Source organism: Lagopus muta, chromosome 14 (assembly GCF_023343835.1).
Source record: "Lagopus muta isolate bLagMut1 chromosome 14, bLagMut1 primary, whole genome shotgun sequence".
Classification (NCBI taxonomy): Eukaryota; Metazoa; Chordata; class Aves; order Galliformes; family Phasianidae; genus Lagopus; species Lagopus muta.
Genome location: NC_064446.1, coordinates 88,542 through 114,591, shown reverse-complemented (window position 1 = coordinate 114,591; position 26,050 = coordinate 88,542). Strand labels below are relative to the sequence as shown.

Genomic DNA, 26,050 nt, shown 5'->3' with positions numbered 1-26,050 from the left:
GGCCGGGTCGCCCTGGAAAGGAAGTTGGGGGGGCTGGGAGTAGCGCTCCGTGTGTCTGCGCTGAGTCGGCGGGGCTCATCGGGCGGAGCGGTCCTTCCTCGGGCGGCCTGCAGAAAGGCCGGGCTGCGCTGTGCCGGAGTGGCGCGCGGGGTGGAATCGAAGCTGAGACAGCCCTGCTAAGGGACAGAGCGCTGCTGAGCCGCTTAGTCCTATGGGGAGAGTTTCCCGCTGCTTCGTAACGAAGTTCAACAAGGCCGAGTGCCGGGTCCTGCACATTGGCCACGATAACCCTCATGCAGCGTTACAGGCTTGGGGCTGAGTGACTGGTTGACTGTTAAGAGGAAAGGGACCTGGGGGTGCTTGGCTGAACACGAGCCAGCAGCGTGCCCAGGTGGTCAAGAGGGCCAGCGGCCTCCTGGCCTGCATTAGAAATAGTGTGGCTAGCAGGAGCAGGGAGGTGATCATCCCCCTGTAGTCAGCTGTGGTGAGGCTGTACCTCGAGTGTTGTGTTTGGTTTTAGGCCCCTCACTGCAAGAAAGACATTGAGGCCCTGGAGTGTGTCCAGAGAAGGGCAACAAAACTGGTGAGGGGTCTGGAGTACAAGTCTTGTGAACAGTGGCTGAGGGAGCTGGGATTGTTCAGTCTGGAGAAGAGGAGGCTCAGGGGAGACCTCACTGCACTCTACAACTTCCTGAAGCTCCTTGTGATGAGGAGGGGTTTGGCCTCTTCTCCCAGGCAACAAACAGGACTCGAGGAGATGGCCCCAAGTTGTACCAGAAGAGGTTTAGGTTAGACATAAGGAAGAACTTTTTCTCTCAGAAAGAGAAACAGAATTAGGATAGGCTAATGGCTGCCCAGAGTGGTGGCGGGGTCACCGTCCCTGGCAGTGTCCAAGAGGTGTCTGGATGAGGAGCTGCGAGATCTGGTTCAGTGCTTGTGGTAGCAGTGGTGATGGGAGGGCGGTTGGAACTAGATGATCTTGCAGGTGGTTTTCAACCTTGTGATTCTATGATTCTAAAGCTGTAGTCCAACCCTGCTGCTGCTCTGTGGCACGAAGCTCTGAGCAGTGTTCTGTACTGTTAGCATAAGAGAAGTCCGAGCCATGCAGTGTGATTTGTTACTGCTAGGTGAGACAGGATGCGCTTTGGTGAGGAGATGGGCAGTGCTGGAGCTGCCCCTTCTGCTTCTAAGAGTGTGTCCTACGTAGGATGTAAACCCTGCTGGCTCTTCCTCACTGCAGGTGCTTGGAGGATCTCAAGGTCTTGTGGAACTCAGGATGTCTGTCATTGACTACCCGGAAATTCTCAAGTACTATGAATTACATGAAACAATTGGAACGGGTAAGCGTGATCTTTGTACAAAACCAGCGTGCCTCGCAGTCTGACTCACCACTCTCTTTATCTGAGAATAGACTAACTGCTCTTATAAGATCCCTACGTCAGGTTTCACATATATAAACTTGAAACTGAATTTTGAAACAGGTTGGGAATTGATTATGCTGATCACCTCTTCCTCTAATAAAAACATTACACACAGTGTATGCTAGGTACTCTGCTTTTCCTATAACATTATATTAGAGAAGAATTCACACTCAACTTTAAGCATTTTTGTTTTGAATGTTAGGTGGTTTTGCAAAGGTGAGACTTGGGCAGCATCTTCTTACTGTTGAAAAAGTTGCAACAAAAATCATGGACAAAGTTGCTTTAGGGGCAAGCCAAAAGATCTTTAAATATGATAACACCTTCTGTTGGAGTTGTGGAGTTCTCAAGAGCACAGGGAGGTGGTATATAGAAATGCAGCCTACTAGTGCCATTGCCTTTTGAAGGATGCTGTAGGGTTGGAAAAAGTTCAGCAGAACACCACAAATCTTGTTCCTCGTTGTTCAGAGGGCAATGCTCTCTGGCTGTAAAATGGAGGAAGTTCAACATTATTACAGCAACTTCAACAAAATGCTAATGAAAATACTGGATATTTTACATTTCAGCTTTCGCTGATCCGTGTTTTAGAATTCCTATGGGAGTAATGTCAGCCATTGCTGAGTTGATGCTGAATTGTGTACTGTCACATACGTGGTTTGACATCTTATGTTACGCAGTAGTCAGATGTGGTATCTGGTATGCCAAATTAGTTAGCAATTTCATAGCTTGCTTTTATGGTCTCTTCAGGATGACTTGCCTCGTGTTAAAACAGAAATTGATGCCATGAAGAACTTAAGTCATCAAGATGTTTGCCAATTGTATCATGTAATAGAGACATCAAAGAAAATATTCATGGTCTTGGAGGTAAGAAATAGTGTTTCCACCATGCTTAAGGCTACTGTTTTTATCTTTAGCAGTAGACAATAATATAAAAATGAAGCTGAAATGAAATGATTCTTAAATATTTCAATGGTGAATGGGTTCAAGATTCATTGGTTTTAAAATTAAGAATAAAATGTTATATATTCTGTATTTTTGTAAAAGGCACTAATCAGCATTCACAGTAAGTGAACTGGTTTTAATTCCTAACTTTTAGAGCCTCTCGTAGGTAATCAAGACCAACAGGCTGTTGTCCCAGTGGTATAATTTTGGTGTATTGGTATATCTTGCTCTGACCTGTTTAGAACAAAACCCAAGTGGAGTAATAGGATACTCTGAATAAGGAAGTATTATATCAGTTGTTCTTTGTAAAGTTTGTAAAGTTATTGCATGAAATAGTTCTAAATGACCAGCGAGCCTCAAACGCAATAGCTCTTGCATGACTTCTTTCTCAGTTTGGTGTTTGCACAGACAGTTCATCTTAGTAGATGATCAGCTAAGGAAAATAATGCATCATGCCAAGGATACATAAGATAAGTGAGCAGCTTGGGATCTGTATAGTTGTACAGTGCTCATGGTCTTAGACAATATTTGCTTAGTGAGGTCACCTATTGAATGAAAGCCAAATATATAATGAATGAAAGTATGCCCAGGAGAAGAAGCCTCTGAGGCTTCTGAAGTGTCATTACAGAAAGCATGAACTCTGTTAAAGCAAACTCTTCTATTTTCTGTGTTATTCCAGGGAGGCCTTGATTACCACCTGAACACGTGCTGTGGAAGCCCAGCATGTGCAGCACCAGAGCTAATCCAGGGCAAAGCCTATATTGGCTCAGAGGTATGCAGACCAGAGTTTGTTTTACACCTCTCCCCTCTTTCCCTCCCCAGAGAGCGTTTGAAGGCAGTGGAGCTCAGATACGCTCACTTGGTTCCCCTCCTGAATTCTGCTGGGTTGCGTTGCTTAGTAGCTCTCAGAAGCTGTCAATGGCCACAGACTGAAAAGTGCAATGGGCCGCAGTTCACGCAGCTGGCTGGTTTGTCTCTGGCTAATCCTCATCTGTCTCCACCAATTGTTCCCTACTTTGGGGCTCTATGAAACAGCAACTTCAGAGATCTCCTTCTATTAGTCAGTTTTTGAAAGAGCAATTTGCTCTGTTAATTGTCCATCATTTGTCAAACTTTTGTGCGGTCTCAGGATCTTACGTGTTTTGTTAGACTTGTCTTTAGCTTCCAAGTTGCGTGTGAAGACTTGCTTCCACTGTAATGCACAATGTACTAAAAATTGAGAGACGAAAACGTGAAGAGTTTTTCCAGCTTTGATTTCATGTCTAGAACTTTGGAACCCAATACTTGCAGTTGTTAATCTGTCCAAACTGGTCTGGTTTGAAATGCCCTCATACTTCTTGAATTGCTCTGCTGTTAAAGATGGAGCAGTTCTTTCAGGTACCATTGCACCGCTGTTGATGGCTTCTAATTCTTGCTTTATTTTTTTTCCACAGACTGCTTCTCAAGCCTTCTTTTTCTTTACAGTCAAAGTGAGAATGGCATTGTGAGGTGTAGAGCCTTGTTGTGCCTGTACATAAAGAGAGCAGCAGCAGAGCCTCACAGCTGACTGCTGACAGCTCTCGTTGTAGCCAGTAACATGTAACTGTGCCAAATCCTTTGTGATGGGTTTGATTTCGTTTTTGCCAGTGAAATCCTTGTAGGTATAAGGTACTGCAGAAGGGTGATGAGCTAAGATGAAGATATTGGTTTTAGTAGTGCTTTAAGTTGAGTGGAAGTACAATTGAATTAGGGTCATATGCTTTCTCTGGAACCATAAGTTTTTTTTTCGTGAGGGAAAGAGCCAGCTTTTCATAGGCTGTGTGTGGCCTTTGGCAAGGGCAGGCAATACAATCTGTCAGTAAGGCATTTTAGGTGCTTCAGGTTTGTAAACTTGTCCTTTTATTTTTTAGGCAGATTTTTGGAGCATGGGAGTACTGCGGTACGCTCTGTTGTGTGGGTTTCTTCCTTTTGATGATGGCAGTGTGATGGCACTCTACAGGAGGATAAAAGGAGGTATCGATGGTGCTAGAATACACTGAGAAGGGAAATAGCTGAGCATGACAAGAGGCCTTGCTTTTCTGATGGCAGAACATGCTGAGCTGTAGTGTGTGTGGAAAGGCCTGTCTGCTGACTATTGTCCCCTTTTTTTTTTTTGCTGCTTTGTCTACCAGTATTTTGTGGATTTGGTTCTACACTTGGTTGGCCTATGTAGCCTGATTATATAATGTGATAGCGTGGAGAGTTTAAGGAGAAGTATTTACTTCCCAATGGGCTAATTTTTGTATCTGGTTCTTCAACTGGCTGCTCCCTATTACTACCTGTAGTAAAGATATAAATACATTGTTTGATTTACCAGAAATTAATGTTATTGAATGCCAGCTCTTCTCATGTCTAGGAAGAGCAAAGTTCTGCATCTACTATCAAGATTTCCTCTTCCAGAATCAGGAGGAAATGTAGGGACCCCACTGATTGCCTTCGAATTCAGCAGTTCGTTCTGTTTCCTTTCAGAGCGCACAACAACCTGAGCGTGTTAATCAAGAGACATGGCTTTTTATTCTGGTGTGAACTATGTTGTGCATTGAGCCTTTGTCCCTTTGTAATTAGGACTTTGTCCATTTCTGCAGGACTGCAGAAAATCCTTTGTGCTAATCAACACTCCAATTTGCAGAACGTGGCAAATGGAAAATGATCCAACTGCTTCAGGTGTACATTTCCTTAAAATTGTGAATAGTTTTGGACTGAGAGTTTGTTAGCAGAATGGAGCTCTTGAAGCTGTCCAAGATTGTTTCTGCACCACTTAGTTCTATCTGTCTGATGCACACAGGAGCTGAGGGCTGCATTGCCTGAACTGGTGGAACTTGTTTAAGTGAACTGGGATGAGCAAGTTTCAGAACTGAGTCAGAATGCAGTAAAAAATGGATAATCTCACAAGTATTAAGATACTGGCTTGCTATTTCTGCACTGAATTTGTTTTAATTGTATGTGGCTGTGATCTGAGAAGTGCTTGAAATGCAGACACCTAGGCATTGTTGTGTAATTGACTTTCGCACGTTACAGATCCTGAAATATCCTGGAATCTAAAACTCAGAATTGGTTTAAGTCTACTGCTTGACTCTAATCAGGATCATAGCATCTGTGTTCAGTGTTCTTTTCCCTGTAATGCTCCACATCGCTTCATTTGGGAAGTACTTAAGGAAATTGACTATGTGCCATAACTGTTGTTAGAACAAAGTATTTCTGGTGTGATCTTAGGCATTTTGTAGCTCTTGTGAGCAGTTTCCCTTCCAGCATTGCCCTCAGCCAAGTACGTGTTAATTTTTACCATTAAATTTATTCAAGCTATTCTTAAAGCAGAGTTTGTAATCTCTGTTCCTGTGCTTTGAAAGAAAAGAGATGTCAATATCATCCAAATAATTTAATAGTTCCTTTTGAGCTAGTTGTTCAAGGTTCATTCTCAATCCTCTCTTATTTTAGTTAAGAAAATAACTTTTTTTATTGCAGAGAGGAAAATACACTGTTCCAAAATGGCTTTCACCTAGCAGCACGCTGCTACTTAATCAACTGCTACAGGTAAAAGAGCTGCTTCTATTCAGATTGATGTACAAAATGCTGTTGCATAAGCTCAAAACACTGATGGAGTGCTTAGAAAATATGCGGTGTTTAAACAAGTTAAACTGTTCCACGCCTGATATCCTTGAAGAAAAGGTTAGCATTGCCTTGTGCTGAAAATTCTCAAATAATAACGTAGTACTAGTTAATGGTTATAGAAATAATTACAGTTTTAATAATTAAACAGTCTTCAAGCAGCTTGCATTTGGATGTTCTTAATTGTGCTGTATAATTAAAAGCAATTTGTAAACAAAAGATGTTTCATAAAGGAAGCTGAACGTACTAAGTATGCCTTTGGGCTGTATCTACGCAGTCTCAAATACAAAATCCTGGTGGAGCATTTAGAGAACCTATGGTTACAGTAACTGTTCTTCACAGCTCAGGCGTTTGACCTTCCTTTTGGTGAAGTGAATAAATACCGCTGGTCTCTATCTGTGCTTCTAGGCACCTTGAAGTTCTTAGGAAAAGAATAACTGTCTGCAGTTCTTCTTGATGATATAAGTAACAGCTTGAATGTTGCTGCCCACTAGGTAGACCTAAAGAAGCAGATTACAGTTAAACACCTGTTAAATCACCCTTGGCTCATGCAAGGTTATTCTGATGCTGTTCAGTGGCAAAGTAAATACCCAGTAAGTACGCACACTCGAAAAAGCCTAAGTATTTTCTGGAATCTTTTCTGGACCACTGGCATCCTCACAGAATAGGAGTGATAATACGTTTCTTCAGAGGCTGCTGACAAGTGGTGACTCTTGGGGGTCCATTTTGGCGCCCTCAATACTTTTGTCAGTGACAGAGAGAATGGAACTAGAGAGCACCTTCAGAAAGTTTGCAGGCAGCCCCATGCTGAGAGGTGCGGTGGATAAAACAGGAGGTAGGGATGTCTCGTCCCTGATGGTAATCAAGGCTGGGTTGAATGAGGTCCCGGACAGTTTGATCTGGTGAGTTGCAACTTTGCAACTTGGAGCTTGATGGTCTTTAAGGTCCCTTCCATCTCAAGCCATTCTGTGGGTCCTCTGGAACTGTGCTTGTCCTCCTTATCTCTCAATTGTCTGACCTGTGTGAGAGGTTGGGGTAGCGGGGTTGGGGTGGGGCTGGGAACTGGGTGTGTGAGGGAGATTCTTGCTGCAGATACTGAGAAGTTGCTGTGTATTTGCAGCCAATGGCTGCTGCTGGCCACTGGGTGCCACTGTTTCCCTGAAGAACAGCTGTTGCTGATGGTACCACCGTGTGCTGTGCATGCCATGCAACTGAATAATTAAGGAGGGATAGAGGTGTAACTTCTGCTCCCGTGAAAATTTCATCTGCTGTCAGGCTTTTGTACTTGAATTCAAAACCTGTTGCCACAGAGGGACCAGTTGCTGAAGTTTGGTGACTCTTTCTCAGGGGTCGGTGCTGGGTCCGGTCTTGTTCAACATCTTCATCAATGACCTTGATGAGGGGATGGTGGCCACCCTCAGCAAGTTTGCTGATGACACGAAGTTGGGAGGATTGGCTGACGCGCCTGAAGGCCGTGCTGCCATTCAGCGGGAGCTGGACAGGCTGCAGAGCTGGGCAGTAAAAAACCAGATGAGGTTTAACAAAAGCAAGTGTAGAGTCTGGCATCTGGGGAGGAATAATTGCGTGCACCGGTACAGGTTGGGGGATGAGCTGCTGGAGGGGAGCTCTGCAGAGAGGGACCTGGGTGTCCTGGTGGACGACAGGTCGGCCATGAGCCAGCAGTGTGCCCTTGTGGCCAAGAGGGCCAATGGCATCCTGGGGTGCATTAAAAAGTGCGTGTCCAGCAGGTCGAGGGAGGTGATCCTCCCCCTCTGCTCTGCCCTGGTAAGGCCTCATCTGGAGTACTGCACCTAGTTCTGGGCTCCCCAGTACAAAAAAGACAGGGATCTCTTGGAAAGAGTCCAGCAGAGGGCCACAAAGATGGTGAAGGGCCTGTCCTATGAAGAAAGGCTGAGTGAACTGGGTCTGTTCAGCCTCGAGAAAAGAAGACTGAGAGGGGACCTGATCCAGGTCTATCAGTATCTGAGGTGTGGGGGGCAGAATGGCGAGGCCGGACTCTTTTCAGTGGTGAATGGAGACAGGACAAGGGGAAACGGCCAGAAACTGCAGCATAGGAAGATCCACACAAAATGTGCGAAGGAACTTCTTTACAGTGAGGTGACGGAGCACTGGAACAGGCTGCCCAGGGAGGTGGTGGAGTCTCCTTCTCTGGAGATGTTCAAGACCTGCCTGGATGCCGACCTGTGCGACCTGCTGTAGGGAACTGCTTTGGCAGGGGGGTTGGACTCGATGAGCTCTGGAGGTCCCTTCCAACCCCTACAATTCTGTGATTCTGTTTACTCCTTGCAGTATTTAGCCCTGATACTAACTATTTAAAATAGAAAATCTGAAATGGTGGCTAACTATTGACTCGATTGCTGCATATCAGAAGACTATCGTGGTGATATTGGCTCTGTGAGATGACTTGGAAGCTGTTCCTTCAGTATAGGTCTTGTTCTTGCAGCTGGGGCACCTTGATGAAGACTGTGTAACAGAACTTCCTGTGTTTCACAACCAGAGCAGAGTATGTCGGCATTAATATCAGAGGTAATAAATGTATGTAACTCATTGTATTTAAGCTCATTCCTACAGTAAATAACCTTTCTGTGTTAACAGACTCTAATGCTCGCTTACTCTCAAACATGAAGTATTTTATACCTTTCAGAGCTAAGGTACGCCTGCTGAACTCCGTATAGTCTATCTGTAGCTAATAACTACATTTCTGAAGTTCACATTTATTCTATTTTTCTCCTTTAATTTTGTTTTCTAAGTCTTTCTGTTATTTTCTACCATGTTAAAATCCTTATGAAAGGAATCCATTCCAGTAACTTTTGAAAATAAATGAGAAAGCTAAACTGAGTGCTTCTAGAGATACTGTATAAATGTCACTAATGACATTCCAAGCTGCAGAAGAGATTTAAAACAGGATGTGTACTCTGGCTTTAACCTGAATCTGAAAATTGTTTCTTGAAATTGAATTGTCTTTCTATTAAATAGGAAGTGGTAGAATTTGGAAGGATTGTTAAGATTTCCATATAACTTTAGTAGGAATAGATATAAAACGTAAGTTTTACCCAGGAGAGGCGTTTCTACTTTTTTTCAGGTACAGAAAATAATAAGAACAATCTACCTACAAGGGGAAGAAGTTCTTCCATGTTAGTCTGTGATATTTTCACAGTCCTTTATTAAAGGACTTTTAATGCCTTATAATTGTACTACACTGTGAGTCTATCAAGCAATTCATCCATGGTTCTCACGGTCGTCAAAAAGCTGCTGAAAATCAAGTTGAATGTTGATGCTCCTTGGGGCTGGGCTGAAACATGACCCCCAAAAATGGGAGTCCAGATGAAATACTGTGCAAAATGCATTAATAGGAGGAGCTTTGCCATTCACTTCAGTAGAGACATTCTGGCACCAGCTTTACTCTTCACTTTCAGCAATTGTACTGCTCTCAAGCAAAAACAAGAACAGTCTGCTTCTTTATCTTAAACTTGTTGTGTGAGCAGCTAAGGTCTGAAACTAGCCTAATGTGATCAGACATGAAGGTTGCACATCAAGGGGAAAATATTCCAGACATGCAGAAACGTTTAGAACGCAAAGCTTTCTTTGTACTGACAAGTTCTCCGAAGAGATCTAAATACTCTTGTTTTCAGGTGGAATTATGACCGGATGTTAGCAACCTATCTCTTGATTCAATCCAGGAAGGTTCGTGGCAAGCGCATCCACTTAAGAATTCCATCACAAACGACGTGCCAGTACAACACAGCCAGCAAGCCAGGGGGTAAGTGTTAGAGTTCAGCACAACATTCTGGTAAAAATGCTTCTGTGTGCTAAAGCTCTGCCTGGTAAACAGCCTGGTGGCCTAAACATCTGTAAGAGAGATGTGTGCTGCCAGTCTTGGTCGTCAAATCTTGTTCTGTGTTAAGGCCACTCACTTTGTGTATGAAGGCAGAGGATGTAATCTCTCTAGATTTCAGGGAGGCCTTTGATCCTGTCCTTCGTGGCATCCTTCCAGACAAGTCATCCAAATGTGAGATGGACAGGTACAGGCAGTCACATATGACATCTGAGAGTGCAGACAGTGCACTGCAAGTGGTTTAACCATATGTCAGGGCAGGTTACTCGTCTATTAATTACGGAAGTTCTCACAAGGAGCGTGCCTTTAGATGCATTCAGATAATGAGACAATTGCTGTGTTCCTAAAACTAGCGTGGTTCCACTTCTCATGGAGATGTAGTAGAAAATTTCTTCAACGTTCATTATGTTTTTTTGTTTTTTTCTGGGCTGCTATTTTGAGTGAAAGAGAAGGGTATGCTTTTACTTAACTGTGCTCTTATTGCATCTTGCTTCTAAATGAAATGTAACCTGTACTTTCACATATCTACTCGGTGTGGCATTGAAAATACTTAGGCTAGCAATGTTAACACTTGCATTTACGTGATGGACCAGAAATGTGTCCATGCTATAGCAGCTCCTCTGAGTTACAAAGATGTTTGTCCTCATCCTTAGTGCTGATACTGCACGTGTTAACTCTGCCCTTTAAAGTACTAAGCATTTTTTACAATTGAAGATTCTTCTGTTCCAAGTGCTAGGGAATATTGTTCAGAAATGCTCGATCTCTGCAGGCTAATGTGTTACTAAGAGTTACTGAACATACCACTTTCCTTTGTTAAGTGTTCAACGAAGTGCATTACAAAGGCTAGTTGTTCACACAGGTTTTATTTTTGTCTTAAGACTGCATGTGGTAACTTCTGATGTTGGTCTTACAGTAAGTTTAAAAAGTAAAAGTAGGTATTTCTTACATGAGAAGTGCAGAAGTGTGATTTCAGCTCGTTTTTGTTAGATATTCCTGAGAGTTAAAAAATTAAAATACTTTTGTTGATCTATTGGAAGTTCTTACATTCAGGATAGGTTAAAGCAGTACTTAGAGATATAACAATAAACGGTGGAAGTATCTCTTGGAAGTGTTGGGAAAACATGGCTGTCTGGGGCCAACTGCTGCTATGGAAAGCTGAATCTTCGAGCTTTATTGAGTTGTCTCCACAAATTCAAAGCTGCTCTACAGAGCTCTTTTCCAACATGTGGACAATAGAACTTTTTAGGCCGTTACTCAACATGTAGTATTAACTGTGGTGATGCAATTCGCACCTTTCACATAAAGGAAAATGTGCTTGATGTGGAATGCAACCTTTTGACATAGTAAATTCCTCAGTGTTTGTCCTGAGACCAGTAGCAGAACAAGAAACCAGTTCTGGTCCTCATCCCTTCCAAACCTGCTGTACTGCACTGCGCCAGCCCCTCAAAGACTTTTGAATTACAGAGCTCTGGGGGGATCAGTCTCAGTTTTCTGTTGTGGTCTTGTTGTTCTAGTAAAAACCTATTTTATCACTCTGAAGATGCAGACTAGAGATAGATAGGAGGCTGGCTTTAAAAAAAAAAAAAAATTGCTAATCGTGAGAAATCCTGACTGAAGTAAATCCTCTACTGCAGAAACGTACCTGCTTTGGTTTGGATACTTTCTTTCAGAGAGCCAGTGCACAACAGTCATCGCAGTTAAGAAGCCCAAAACATCAACAAATACATATGAACTGACAGCAATGGAGATTCTTCCGGAGAGGAGGGAAGTGTACAGTTATCTATATATGTTTTTGGTTCAGAGCAGTGCTACCTTAATCAGTGAACAGCCTAGGAGACATTGTTTGCAACAGCAAGCTGTATTTCCTTTCTCTTGGTTAAAATTTTCCTAAAACCTCTTGCTGTATTCCCTGGGAAGCACTGAAAGCAGAAAATAAATAAATAAATAAATAAAATAAATTAAAACTAGAAGTCACTCATCTTCAGAATGCATTCCTGTTTTCCATAACATAAATCCCATCTTGTTCCATTTTCCCTGAGTGCTGCAGTTTTAAAATGCATCTCTGAGCTTAAAGCTCAACTGACATGTAAGCAGAAACTCTCATAATACACAACACTTCCTTTTGTTTTCTTCATTCTGATCTGATCATATTCTAATAGTGCATATGAAATAACTACAGTCTGATTGCTGAGGAAAAGTAACTAATTAATTTGGTTTTGTAACAGGTGTCATTCTGTGGATTTAGATCTCAACCTAGCTCATGTGGAGAGCAGCCAAAAGAAGAGAAAGGCCAAACGACTTGGAAGTCTTCAAAGAGGCCTGGATAAAGTGATTACAGTGCTTACAGCAGGCAAAAAAGGAAGTGATTCAGCAGACATGGGCCAAGAAAACTTAAGGTATGTTTGCTAGAGAAATATTTTATGGGAGTGATAGCTCTTGAAAACATTTCATACTATTAGGAATGGCCTTGTGAAAAATTCTGTGATCTGAGTTGCCTGCGCTCTGTAGAAAATCGCACTTGCTCGTCCTGTTTTTCTATTGATATAATGGCCCTGTTATTGCCCAGGGATTTAGTGCTGGCTTCAGCTCAGGTGAGTCACCAGCACGTCATGGGAGAGGGCTGACCATTGCTTTTTGCATGCCATCTCTCCAAACTGGAGGAGGATGCAGGATGGGTTTAAAGGAGTCCTAGCTGAAAATATTGAATGATGTTATTTCTGTAGAGGTACCGCTAGCTTTCCCTCTGGTTTGAGGGAGCTTTGATAACATTCCTTGCTGGCTGTTTTCCTTAGTTCAGGAGTGATACACTTGGAAAGGAGTTCTCTAGCATCTTTTCTGGAATTCAATAGAGTCCAGATTAAAGATTTAAAGATTAATAAATTCAGCTGGTGAAGGAATTTCTGATGCGGTCAGTGTGACTTTTGATTTTCAAAGTTTTGATGTCTCTGCAGCCAAGCCATATTTTTTTTATTACTAAGTCTTTAAACAGCCTTAAAAATAATAATTACTTAGTGCACTGCATACAACACTTTTGCATGAAACTTACACCAGGCAAAGTCGATATATAGCATCAGTTTTAGATTTTTAGAATCTGCATACATTGACTTTTCCATGAAGTGAACAGAATCATATAAATCACTTGAGAGGAATTTAAATTTGAATCAGTAGATGACATGTTCAAAAAAATTGTGATTCATGTGAAAACAAGGCTGTTATGAAGGCATAAACAGTTCCATAAAAGAAACTGACGCATCTCTCCAGCTAGCTGTCTTCTGGAGCTGTAGCTTTTAGGGACATCTCCAGTACAGTCACAGGAACAAGGAGTCTGGAAGGGAGACCTCTGGAGATCATCTAGTCCAGCCTATGCTAAAACAAGTTCTCTACATTAAATAGTGCTGGAAAACATCCAGGGGAATTTTGAATATCTCCAGAGAAGGAGACTTCACAGTCTTTTTGGGTAGCTTGCTCCAGGGCTCTGACACCCTCAAGGTAAAGAAGTTATTTCTCATGCTTGTGTGGAACTTCCTGTGTTCCAGTTTGTACTCATTGCCTCTTGTCCTGATGTTGATCACCTCTGAAAATCATCCGACACCTTGACACACTTGACACCTATGATTCAGATATTTGCAAACATTGATCCCCTCTCAACCTTCTCTTTCCCAGGCTGAACAGCCCCAGGTCTCTCAGCCTTTCCTCATAAGGGAGGCACAGCTAGACTGTGCCATTGATCACAGCCCTGGCTTATCAGCCAGTTCTCAATCCACCTCACTCTCCAGTATTTATCCCACACTTTCTAAGCTTACCTATGAGGATGTTATGGGAGACAATGTCAATTCAGTGTCTTGCTGAATTCAAAGTACACAGCAGCTGCTGCTCTTTCCTCATCTACCCAGCTGGTCATGACATCATAAAATCCTTAGAGTTGGAAATGGACCTCTGAATGCCATCTAGTCCAAGTCCCGTGCAATGAACGGCGACATGCACAGCTAGATCAGGTTGGCCAGGGCCTGATCCAACCTCTCCTTGAGAGTCTTCAGGGATGGGACATCCACCGCATTATGAGACAGCCTGTTCCAGTGCCTCACCACAGAAGAGTTCTTCCTTATGTAAATCTACCCTCTTTGAGCTTGAAACCATTTCCCCTTACTCTGTCAGACCCAGCTGAAGATTCCGTCCCCTTTTTTGTCCACTGAACAGTCCACCCATCAAATCCATACCTTTCCAATTTGGAGAGAAGTATGTTGTGGGATACCATATCAGAGGCCTTACTGAAATTGAGATAGGTGATATCAGTGGCTCTTCCCTTGTCCATTGACTTGTCCACTATGTGACGCCATCATGGAAGGCCGCTAGTTGGTCAAGCAGGATTTGCCCTTGGTGAAGTCATGCTGATTCTCCTGTATCACCTCTTTGCCTTCTATCTGCCTTAGAATGGAATCACAGAATGTCAGGGGTTGGAAGGGACCTCTAAAGATTCATCTATTCTAGCCCCCCTTGCTGGAGCAGGAAGCTCCTATATTAGGTCACTCAGGAACACTTCCAGGTGGATTTTGAATGTCTCCAGGGAAGAAGACCCAACGACCTCTCTGAGCAGCCCATTTCAGTGTTCTGTTACGCTCACCTAAATAATTTTTTTCTCATATTTATGTGGAACCTCCTGTGTTCCAGCCTGCGCCCACTGCCCTTTGTCCTATCACTGGGTGTCACTGAGAAGAGCCTGGCTCCATTCTCCCTGACACTCACCCTTTACGTATTTATAAACATTAATGAAGTCACCCCTCAGTCTTCTTCAAGCTAAAGAGACCCAGCTCCCTCATTCTTTCCTTGTAAGGGAGATGTTGCACTCCTTCCACCATCTTTGTGTCTCTGTCCTGCACTCTCTCAAGCAGTTCCCTGTCCTTCTTGATCGAAGGGGCCCAGAGCTGGACGTAATATTCCAGATGCGGTCTCACCAGGGCAGAGTGGTGGGAGAGGAGAGCCTCTCTCGCCTACTGACCACAGCCCTTCTATTACACCCCAGGATGCCTTTTGCCTTCTTGTCCACAAGGGCACAGTGCTGGCCCATGGTCATCCTGCTGTCCATCAGGACTCCAGGTCCCTTTCCCCTGCTCTCCTCTCCAACAGGTCTGTCCCAGCCTACACTGCTACCTGGGGTTGTTTTTGTCCAGATGCAGGACTCTACACTCGCCCATGTTACATCGCATTGAATTCCTCCCTGCCCAACTCTCCAGCCTGTCTAGATCTAGCTTCCAGGAGGATCTGTTGCATGATTTTTCCTGACACAGAGGTGAGACTGACAGGTCGGTAGTTCTCCGGGTCATCCTTTTTACCCTCTTTAAATATGGGCATGATGTTACCTTTTTTCCAGTCTCCAGGGACTTTACCTGATTGCCACAACTTATATCATCGAGAGTGGCTTGAAGATTGTATCAGCCAATGCCATTAGGAGCGGGATGCATCTCATTAGACTTGTGGATGTGTAAAATAAACAGGGTGGATAAATAAATGTGGATGTATGCAATAAAATGGTACCAGATCAGTCAAACATGATTTCCCATCGGTGAGCCCATGTTGACCAGTCCTGATAACCCTCTTTTCTTCCACTGCTTGGAGATGACATCTAGAATAAACTGCTCCATCATCTTCCCAGTGACAGAAGTGAGGCTTCCTGGCCCATGGTTTCTTGGCTCTTCTTCTTGCCCTTTTTGAAGAGTGAACTGACATGACTATCCTCCAGTCCTCAGGCACCTATCCTGTTCTCTCTGGCCTTTTAAAAATGAAAGAGAGTTGTTCAGCAGTCACTTCTTCTAGCTCCCTTGCTGCTTGTGGGTGCATGCCATCAAAGGCCATGGATTTGTGTGCATTGAGTTTGCCTAGCCTATCTCTAATCAGATCCTTCTCGACCATCAGGAAGTCTTCCTTTCTCCCGACTCATTCTCTTACCTTCAGAGTCTGGGTTTCTGCAGGGCAGTCTTATCAGTCAAGACTAAAGCAAAAGCAGCATTCAGTAACTCCACCTTCTCACTGCCCTTTGTTGCCAGGACCCACTGCATTTGGTAGTGGGACCTCACTTTCCCTCATCTTCCTTTTGCTATTGATTTACTTACAGACGCCTTTCTTGTTGTCCTTGACCTCCCTCACCAGATATAATTCCAGAAGTGTCCTAGCCTTCCTTCTTGTAGCCCCGCACGTCCTGACAACATTTCTATATTTCTACAAAGCGGACAGACCCTTTTTCACATTTCACAGACTTTCCTTTTTTCCATTTGAGATTTCTCTTGAGCTCCTCGCTCATCGTTGCAGGTTTCCTGCCACCTGCGCTTGATTTCTTACCCATAAGGATTCCCCAACTGTGAGCTTGGAAGAAGTGGTGCTTGAATGTCTACCAGCTCTATTGGACTCCCTTACATTCCAGTGCTCTAGCTCATGGGCTTGAATGGCCCTTCATGGCCCTTGACGTGGTCAAAGTTGGACGTCCTGAAGTCTAGGACTGCTGTCCTAATTATTGCTGTGTTTCTGTGATGCAAGATCCTGTTTTCAGCTGTCTCATGGTTGATGCATGCAAGCGTGTCTATAATAAGAGGATTACTTTGTGTTCTGCAGTTTGGTTAAATGCAGTTCAGCTTCTGTATTCTGATCTGGAAGCTTATCCAATTGGCGTTTTGTTGCATGCAAGATGGCGCTGTTACAAGTTCAAGACACTTGGGACTACAAACCTACCCAGCTAATTTGACAAGCGTCCAGACTGCACCAATAATTCAGGATGTTGAGTAATTGGAAACAAACCTAAGTGAGATTTTTAATCTCTAAAAGCTTTTATCATTCTGCATCAGTTTCCCTTGCCCATAGCATTATGGAATGCACTTCTATTATGGATGCACTTCTATTGGCACTAGATTACTACAGTGGAAGATGAAACTTTATGTAATTTTTGCTGCAGATGTTACAGAAAGTAGTCCTGCGTGTTCTAGGTTGAACAGGAAATTGAAGAACTTTCTTTTTCTTTTTTTCCTCTGTCTGCCTTTTACATCCACAACCTACGTTCATTTCCCAAACTGTTTTACCTTCCTGCCTTCTCTGATCTGTCTTTGTACAGTTGCAGTATTAATGTATTTGTGACATGACGATTGGTGTACTGTGTCTCTTTTTACACGTGGATGTCTGAAAGTTGCAGAAGTTACTTAGTGGACATGCCTGTTGTATGTAGTATTAGATGTGATACAAACAAACAAAACTGCAACCATTAACTTAAGGTTGGAAAGTACCTTGTTGTTTTGTTGGGTTTTTTTTTTTTTTTGCACTATGATACTTCAGGGCTAGAAAATCCCTAGAAAAGCTTCATGGAACCTTGTGTGTTCCTTGACATCTGAAGCACTCAGTCTCAGCAAAGCAACACAGCATGCGCAATTCCCCAGCTGTGTGGTAGGGGCAGTGTCATAGGATACTCGAAACATGGGTTCATACCTGTCTTCTGCCATCCTGTCAAGTGAGCACTTCTGGCTACATACCTGTCTCTGTGCTTCCCTGACCCATCTCTGCTGCTTTGGATTCTATGCTGATTTTAGAACTTGCAGTGCTTTGATATTAGTTGTGGAGAAGTTGTTGGTTAGCGTTCCTGCTGTTGTTCCAGAGTCTTATGATGATCATACCGGGGAGCTGAAGCATTTGTCTGTATGGTTGGATATTCTGCAGCTTTCAGCGTGAAAAGGTTCGTAACATCTTCAGTTTTAGGAAAAAGATATTTTCTACAATTCTAATTTTTTTTAATGAGCTGACTGCTTTTAGGCACACTATGATGTTACCATGACTCAACTACTGAATCCAGACCAAGTGATGAATGAAATAATCTCTGTCCTTTCAAAGATGGGGTAAGTGGAAAACAGAAAGGCTGCACCTTGTATGTGCCTAAATAGTCAATTCCATAGCCCTTGAAACAAACAAATATTTTAATTTGCTTTCTCTGCCCCACTCTGTAAAATACAAAAATTTTAGAAAAAGCATAGGGAACGTAAATGGATATGTGCATGAAACATTGTCCACACGATGCAAAACAGTGTTAAATGAGTTAAATGAGCTCACGTAGAGCTCTCCGACGAATATGAAGCAGTAATGATGATGTAGCTCTTAGAGGCCGATGTGAGTGTTGTCTGCCCCTGTAAAAATGTAAGTACAAAAGGTGAGCTGTACAACTGGGAGAGAGACTGTGTGTAACTGTAACACTCATTCTTGGTAGTTAAAACACACAAATATTTGGCCAAGAGATCACAGAATTACAGAATCCTCAGATTTGGAAGGGACCTCTGAAGGTACCACTGTTGGATTTGGGTGTTCGCAGCTCTCAGCTGACTTAATCCTGGGCTGTTTTCTCAGTAATATGAATGCCAGTGGAGTACTTCAATGAAGTACTTTTATTCATTTAAAATTGTTCAATGCTAGCTTTGAAACATGATTAAATGATTATTCTGCTTCTCCTTTGCTTTGTACAGCTACACCCTGAAATGCCAAACAAAGCCAGATTTTGGCAAAGAATCTATGAAGTTTGAGCTAGAAGCGTGTCAGCTCAGTAAAAATGAAGCAGTTGGTATCAGAAGACAGAGGCTCAGAGGGAATGCGGGGGTCTACAAGAGACTGGTGGAAGACGTTTTATCCAGCTGCCAAGTGTGACTGCTGCTCAGAAAGCCACAATGCTGTGCTGAGACTTTGATCATTATTTTAGAAAAATCACTTTGGAAATGTAATTTGTGATCTCCTTCACAGCTGTATTTCAGAAATCTTGTCAGCTATTACAGTTTTAACCACCCCCTTTGCGTATATGCCCACTGCATGTTTCCTTTTCTTACAAAAACTGTCAACTTTTCCTACACGTTCTGCAGATGTAGCTCGACTGAAATAAAATTCCTTAAACTACCCCATTTTTCATATCTGCTATAAAAAGAAAGTTATTGGTGTTGATATGCTGAGGCTCATTTATGGTACGATTCCAGTTATCATGTAGATGTGGTACAGAAATGCATTTGCATAATTCTCTTCTTGTCTCTGTTTAAGTAGGATTTATTGAGATCATTAACTAAGTCACAGCTGTGGATCACAGAGTTGAAATATGTGCTCAGTGCCATACCAAATAGAGCCATCTTCAATAAATGGGAAGTTGAGAGGACCAGGACTTAACTGTGATCCTATGTAAAACATTGCTACAGTTCATTACTAAGCCTCTGTGATGCTTAAAAGGTAAGTGCTCTTTCTTATGCTCCCGTGTTCCCTGGTAAGATAATTTGGCACCTTTAAGTTGCAGTGGATGAAGGAAACATTTGTTAGGTTTTACAAGCAGCTGAGAAGGGATGGTGTGAGGAGTGCACAGAGAGCAGAGTGTGGCAGCCTCTTGCAGCTGCTGCTGCCCCCACACCCCTCCTGCCAGGCTGCCTAAGGTCTCTGCCCTAGATGGGGACACAACCCCCACCTCCCCCTTTGCAACAAAGCTGAGCACATAACCCAGAGAAGAGCAGACCCCTTAGGAGTCCTTGGCCAGATCACCCTTTCTGTGCTCTCAGATGGCCCTGCTGATCAGTGGCTCTGACCAGGATTGGTTTCCATCGCTTACTCATTAACTTATTGCCCTTAATGGCCAGGTACACGTAGAGAGGACTCTCCCACAACTCTTCAAATGCTATTAGCTTTGCTGAGTGCAAGAGGCAAGCACTGATCCTAGGTTAATACAAGTAACTTCTGAGATCTACAGAACTAGGAAGGAAACATAGGAGTTGGTGGAGGTGTTAGGATATCCCTCACAAAACAGAACAGCTCCAAGCTTGATTCTTTCTGTTATGCTAATTGCCTTTAGCCTGTGTCAGGAACGTGTGAGAATGTGAGCACCACCAGCCATACTGATATCCAAGTAAGCTGCAGTGTCAGAGGGCAGTTCTGTTGGAGCTTTTCTGTACACAAATGCCCACCTACACCTAGATAGGGGCTATGGCTCACAGCACTGTGCTGCAGGTTTTCCTTCATGAAAGGAACTGTGAGTCTGTTCTGTATGTGAGTCACATTATTGGCTCTTTCCTGGATGAGACTTTCCCATCCAGAAGCTACTTACAGGGGCTCCAACGATCCACAGCCCTTAATGCATGAACCAGAAGGATATATTCATCAGCATGGCTGACTAAGATAGAAGTCTCCATCACTTCTTTCTAACTTTAAGTTACCACTTTGCTGCTCTTCAGGCAGGGAAAGAATTGGGAATGTTTTCAATGAATTTCAAGGGTTAAAAACGTTACTGAATTTTTTCTGTTTCTGGTCAAGAACTTTTCAGATGCAAAATGACATAAATGAGGAACACTTCACAGGAACATATGATGACACAAACCTGACCAACAAATGCAAGGAAAGGCTGCAGTGTGAGCCCAGCCTGGTGTGCCCATGGTTCAGGCCTGGTTCCATCTGGTTCCATGACTGATGGGGTGGGGGCCCACAGACCCATGCCTTGAGATGGGCCTAAAAAAACACAGCAGCAATGAGATTTAAGTCCCTTAAACTTTAATGCAAACAGTGATTGCCACAAAGTGAGATTTTACAGGTGGTATGACCAGCGCAAGAGTTGAGCTTGATAATAATTGATTAATTTTTTAAAAAAGGAGTTTTAAAAAAGTTGAGTTTGATAATTGTTGACAAAGTATACATAACATACAGTTCCAACAAATTAAAGTTTCATATCAGCGCTTAAATAACTTCTGTGCACGACCCCTCCCGCTGCAATATTAGACCTCTGGTTTTTAGATGTTGAAATTTAAGCCTCCTAAATATCAGAAATCAGCTAACGATGCCAGCACTGCAGCTGAGGGCTGTAACTGGCCCATACTTGGGCTGCTATGCAAGCTCTGAGTTCTGCTTGTTTGCTCTGCTTTCTGGAATGAACACAAACCTCTCCCAAGAGTTCAGATTCTCCCTGAGACTTGATCCGAGTTGCTCTAAGCCTAGAAAATGGGACAACTGGCTGAATGTGGCATATTGAAAACAGCCTCGTTAATGTCTAGCAGAGCAATGTCACGTGTATCTTAGAGCACTAATCCCAAGTGGTTGAATAATTGAAATTTTTGCTTGTTTCAACATTCCCTGAGTTTTAATTTAAGAATTTAATACAAAAATAACCTTACATTTTTAGTGTATTTTGTTTTTTGGCTAATATTTCTTGCTGTGAATGAATGACTACTGGTGGTAGGAACAAGCAGAATGGGTGAGAAGCAAGATTCACTTGTGGGTTGTTTTGAAGCTCAACTACGCCCATTGTGATAGATTATTTTCTTGTTGTTTTTATACTGAGAATTCTGGAATTCTATTATGTCAGCTTATCACAGGTAGAACTGGGAGGGAGAAGAAACTGTGGGGATTAAGAAGCACATGTGTGCCAAGCTTCTGGAAGTACCCACACACAGGGTCAGAATACGTGTTTTGCTTCACTGAGTTCTAATCACCCATTTTGCAGGCAGACAGGTTGTACACAGTCATACATGTGAGTAAGACTTTAAATGGGTTGCTATGCTGTGCCTAGGAGGCTGTTCTTACTCCTTTCCCTTCGCTAGGATCCTCTTTTACACTCCAAGTTTAATTTATGGTCATTGCACATCAGTGTGTTCTGGGTACTGCTGCTTGGCTTAAATCTTAGCTCTCTATGTTACCATTTCTCTGAGCATATAATTAAACTTGGCTTATATTTTTTCCATTCGAAGCTTGACATAAAGACATTTCTTAAATGCTCTGCTTAAAAATTCTAACATATAAAATATTATTTTTCATAGAGAATGTCATTCTATTTTTCTTCTTCCCCACCTCTTTCTTCATAACTTGTTTTGTTAGATGCTTTAGCAGAACAGGCAGGAGAATAGTAAGGAGCCCTAAGTGCAAAGGAAACTGACAAAGAGAACTGTGAATAGCCTCTGTTAGGACCAGGACAGATATGTATAATTGGGGCTGACAAAAAGAATTAAATTTTGAGGAGGAAGGAAAATCAAGATGTTACCATATTGAAGCTAAACTAGTGCTTGGGTCCACAGAGTGAGAGCTGGTAAAAGCACAACTCAAAAAAAAAGCACCACAGACCTGTTTATCGTACTTGTTTAGGGTTGAGGCTATTAGAACAATTTGTTTCGACTTTGTTTTATGTAAATAATGTATTAACTAAGAAAACCAGTATTCTGACACGTATAATTTATGAAAATACTGAAGAGTTGGAAATATAAATAGGAATGCCATATAGAAAGCTTCTCAAATATCTAAATGCCACTGAGTTTTCTTGAGTTTATTTGCCAGTAATAACCAGTTCCTAAAGATTTAGCCTCTGGGTAAAAGCTCTCTGCTTGAGAGCTGGCTTCAAAGAAGCTTTGCTTGTCCCCAGTGCCCATTTAATGCTTGGGAAATATTTTCTGTTACTTCAGAATACATTGCATACATTCATGGATTCATTTTGTCACCAATGCCACATGGTGTGTCACACCTTTGTCCGGTTGTGATTATGTGAGACTGCACAGTGCTCATCCACAGCCCGCACTGAGCTCTTAAAACTTACTCTTGATATTTCAAAAAAAGGTCCCTCACTACTCAGTCTCCTACAGATTTCATAATTTTATGGATTCTCCTTGTTCTGAGCACAGGATCAGGAGGAAGATCCTTCTCTTTTGGAACTGTTTTGCCCCATGTTCTTCAGGTTTCTCATTCAATTTCTTCTGGGTTTTCCCACTATTTGCAGTGTTGGTGCCAGATCATGCACCTGCAGCTTTGGCACTACTGCATTTTCATCCAGAGAGTGTGTTCCTTAGTGTTCTATGAAAACCAAGAGCACTTTAAAACATCTTTAAAAGAGCTTTCGTAAGACAATAGGAATCTGCCCTTGTGAAAAGCAAAGGAGGCCAGCAACACATGGGGATATGTTAGGAGGAGAAGCGAGTGCAAACCCCTCAGTCCTGGTGAAGCTGTCCTGCAGAACCACTTCCAGTTCTGGGCTCTGCAGCACAAGAGGAGCGGGGAGCTTCCATGGAAAATGCAACCAAATGACACAAAGATGGGGAGGCATCTCAACTCTCAAGCATTTCCTTCTATGAGGAAAGACTGGGAGAGCTGGAACTGTCCATCCTGCAGAAGAGAAGGCTAATGGGGCATTTCATCAATGTATATGAATACCTGAGGGGAGGCTGAGAAGAAAACAAGGGCTTCTTAGTGGTACCATTGGTGGGACACAAGGCAATAGCTGCTCACATTGCTGAGAGAGGTTGTGGAGTCTTCATCTCTGGAGATATCCAAAACCCAACTGGACCTGACCCTGACCAACCTGCTCAAGGTGATCTTTGCTTGAGAAGGGGAGTGTACTGAGCAATTCCAGATTCTTTGTGTAAATATAAGTACAGTGGAGGTGGTAGAAGCAGTCATAACCTATTACCTTGTTCTTTGCTAAGTCTGACTTAGACTTCCAGGATAGTAGCATTTCATTCCAATATCTTGAGTACCTTTTGAATCCCAAAAGCCATACAGACCTGCATTAGGTCTTGATTCAAAACAGTGCATGGATAGGTTGGTTTTTTTTTCTTTGGATATGTATGTTTAAATAGATTCAAATAAACTTATTTACTAAATTCTGAAAGCACGTTTTGTATAGCTAAAAATTTGGACTAATCCAATTTTCCATAAGTGGGCAGATTGAACAGAACACATATTTTCTAGGAGAAGGTGAAAACTGTACAGTTAGATAATGTGACTAGAGCTTTTGTACAACACGTAATATCATAGTTTGTCAAATTAAAACAATTGTCAGGCAGACGTGCTTATTTTTATCAGCCACCTCGAACAATATCATGTAGACTCAGATAACCAGTTGCCTTGATTTAAAGGAGGACTGTGCTTTGTTAGAGAAAATATGATATTCCACAGATGTTTTTGTTTACATCTGCTTGTGCTTTTGGCAGAGAATTTATTCAGCTTCTAGTAAGAAAGAGAAACGTGAAGTAGTTCTAAGGAACGTGACATTTCTGACCAGACCACGGCTGAGCGCTGGAAGTGGCATCCGGGGAGAAGCGCAATTTCTCGGGCAGCTACTTTCCTGATACTCATTTCTTTGTAGAAAGCATTTGATACTAGTTTGCACTTTCTCAGCAAAAGCCAATGTGGTTTTCAGAATAAACAAATATTTTAAAATTAATATGCTCACCGAGTCTCATACTTCTGTGAGCCTACTGCCGGTGTATCCTGTCAAAAATTGAGTGAGTTATTGTCTGGTGATTAAAAAATTCTGAATATTCTAAAGTAGTCAGAATATTATGGCTGCTACTTATCTGAACAGTGTTTCTTTATGGTTAGCAGAGTAATGGTACGCAGAAGTAAAACCTAAGTCCATACTAGAGAAATTTCACCATACGAATACTGTTCATACATAGCAATTCCATAATATCCTATCTTCATCATAGGTAGGAATGTTGAGATTTTCTTTTACTATGTGTTGAGTAAAACTGCATTTTACATGTATTAAACAGATGTTAATCTGCTCATCAGACTTTTCTAAATAGAATACACATTATGCTAAAACCTGAGATCAGACAGTTTTGCTTAAATTTCCTTGTTAAAACCACTCCAGTTGTGCTGATTATTATGTGAAATGAATAGATATGTAAAAAGATAAACTCAGCAACCACTAAGAAACACTGAGTACCCTATTTCAGCCTTTTTAACCTTTTTGCATTGTCAGTCACTACGGCTGTTCTAAGTTTAGCTCATGGTAAGATATTTTTTCTTGCTTTTTACATCCTACTACTTATTTGATGACTGCTCACATACAACCCTTCAGTATTCCCATGCCTGTAACTTCCAGACTTTGCTTGTAGGCTATGTTTCTGAGATGTCTAATTATTATTATTTTTGCTGCATATTATTCTTCTTTATCTTTCATTTAAAAAATTGTGTACATCTTTTCATTTTAAAAGGATCATATCCCACGGTCAGCTTTGCTCAGGGAGAATGGATTGATTCTTTCTTCACGTGCCCTGTTCACTTGCATGGCTATTATCTTCTCCATTTGTTTCATTGTTTTAGATTTATTTTGCTATATCTTGCTTTTCATTCTTTTCTAACCTCTACTGTCCTTACCACGGATGAATGGGTGTCTTTTAAAGATTCCTTTTTCTATTAAAGAAATCTCAGCAGTAAGCAGTTTCGTGTACCTGATATACAATAGCTTTCAAATTCACTTGGGAAAGAAAGGTATATAGTCTGTCAGAGAGAAGAAGGTTCTGAAGGCATATATTTTACATTGCTTTATTTCTTTTCACACTCAGGATATTGCACAAGTTGTATTTAGTATACTGAATTTTAGTGAAATTGGAATGGAAAGTAAACAAAAGTATTTCAGGTTTAAAAAGCAAAACGGAAAAGGCGAGAGAGCTAGGAAAGAAAACATTTTCCTCTCCTTGGCAACATCCAGAAATTTGAAGACAATTCTTAGGCTTAATTTGAAACCATTTCAGAACAATTCTTTCAACATACTCCTTTCTTCCTAACAACAATAGTTCAGAGTCTACTGAGCAGTAAGTGGACAGTAAGTCTGGTTTCAGAGGACAAAGCCAGACAAAAGGCTTCATATTTCATCTGCTGCTGCTTGGCATGGTGGAGCATGGCGTGATATGGTGAAGTGAAACATACTCATCAGGTACTCATCTTCCACTTCAGAATCTTCAATTTAGCTTTGAGGATACCCCTTCTGGCTGAAGTTTCAGTAACACTATTAAAGGATTTTTTTAAATCTCCATTTTCGTTATGAAGTGATGATTCAAAACTATTTTTTAAAAACTCCCCAAAGCCATGAAGAGTAGCGATCTCAAGATTATAGAGACAATATAGCTGAGAAATGAGTGTGATCCAGAAGATATAAAGGAAAACAAGTTCCCTACTCTTGCTTACCTTTACCTTTCCCAACACATGTTTTTTTTCCTATGCACTTCAGGTGCAAGCGTAAACACTCATAACTACAGAAAAACCACGAAACAGAAACACAATCATGATGTATGTTCCACCGCCAAATGCTCTAGGAGTCTTAACCAAGGTTTACGGAACCAACAACAGACTGCTAGTTTCTGAAAGAGATTTGGTGAAGGCAATGGCTTTGAGGTTTTCAAAGGAATAAGCCATTGTGAGCATAAAAGACAGCCAAGGACTAGGTAACAGTATCGAAACTGGTAGG

The 26,050-nt window shown here is 42.1% G+C and overlaps 1 long non-coding RNA gene across 6 annotated transcripts; it reads left to right on the top strand.

The window, feature by feature from the left end:
• Window positions 1-2,263: 2,263 nt before the first annotated feature.
• On the top strand, window positions 2,264-18,748 carry LOC125700324 (uncharacterized). Of its 6 annotated transcripts, none has more exons than XR_007379857.1 (8): window positions 2,264-2,282; window positions 3,040-3,132; window positions 8,449-8,531; window positions 9,686-9,765; window positions 12,066-12,236; window positions 17,471-17,548; window positions 17,626-17,708; window positions 18,327-18,748. It is a non-coding gene; the product is annotated as an uncharacterized LOC125700324 (long non-coding RNA). The 6 variants fall into 6 exon arrangements; XR_007379852.1 differs by having other exon boundaries at window positions 9,638-9,765; XR_007379853.1 differs by having other exon boundaries at window positions 8,449-8,540; window positions 9,638-9,765.
• The last annotated feature ends 7,302 nt before the right edge of the window (window positions 18,749-26,050 follow it).